This window comes from Malania oleifera, chromosome 5, assembly GCF_029873635.1.
Source record: "Malania oleifera isolate guangnan ecotype guangnan chromosome 5, ASM2987363v1, whole genome shotgun sequence".
In the NCBI taxonomy this organism is placed as follows: Eukaryota; Viridiplantae; Streptophyta; class Magnoliopsida; order Santalales; family Ximeniaceae; genus Malania; species Malania oleifera.
The window spans coordinates 21,780,766-21,782,022 of NC_080421.1; positions in this window are offsets into that span (position 1 = coordinate 21,780,766).

Below are 1,257 nucleotides of genomic sequence, written 5' to 3' on the forward strand. Positions count from 1 at the left end.
TTCTCATATTCTTTTAGTTGTCTAGATGCATATGCCGCTACCCTACCATGCTGCATCAACACACAGTCAAGTCCCTTCAAGGACGTATCACTGTAAATAGTATAACCCTCACCCCCAGATGGGATGATCAATACAGGCGCTGTAACTAATCTCTGCTTCAGCTCCTAAAAACTCTGCTCACAGCTGTCATCCCACTCAAATCTGACATTCTTCCTCGTCAATCGTGTCAAGGGTCCTGACAAAGCTGAGAATCCCTCAACGAAACGGCGATAATAGCCAACTAGCCCCAAGAAACTCCTGATCTCCTGGACATTTCTTGGTCTAGCCCAATTCACTACTACCTCAATCTTATTGGGATCTGCAGAAATACCGTCTCCAGATGTAACATGCCCCAAGAACACGACCTTCTCAAGCCAAAATTCACATTTACTGAACTTGGCGTACAACTTCTTCTCCCGAAGTGTCTGCAAAACCTGCCTCAGGTGCGTCTCATGCTCCTCATAACTCCTATAATAGACCAGTACATAATCAATGAACACAACAACAAACTGGTCTAGGTATCGATGGAAGACTTTGTTCATCAAGTCCATAAATACTACGAGAGCATTCGTCAAACCAAACGGCATAACAAGAAACTCGTAATGCCCGTACCTGGTCCTGAAGGCCATCTTCGAGACGTCTTCTGCTTTCACTTTTACCTGATGGTAGCAGGACCTGAGGTCAATCTTCGAATACACCCGTGTACCCTGGAGCTGATCAAACAACTCATCAATACGGGGTAGAGGATATTTGTTCTTGATTGTTACTTTATTAATTTCCCTATAGTCTATACACATCTTCATAGTCCAGTCTTTCTTCTTCACGAATATAACAGGAGCTCCCCCACGGAGACACACTAGGTCGTATGAAGCCCTTATCAAGCAGATCCTGCAACTGATTCTTCAATTCTGCCAATTCTACTGGCGCCATCCGATAAGGTACTTTAGAAATCGGCGTCATACTGGAAGGTAGATCAATAAAGAAATCTACCTCACGATCAGGTGGCAAGCCTGGTAACTCATTTGGAAAAACATCTATAAACTCCTTCACTACAGGTGTGCTAGCAAGTTTCGATTCATTTTCTGACATCTCTCCCACAACAGCCACAAACCCCTGACAACCACTCAACAGTAGTCTCCTGGCCTGAATAGCTGAAACTAGCTGAGGTGAGGATTGCACTCGTGACCCTACGAACTTAAATTCCGCTTTCCCTGGAGA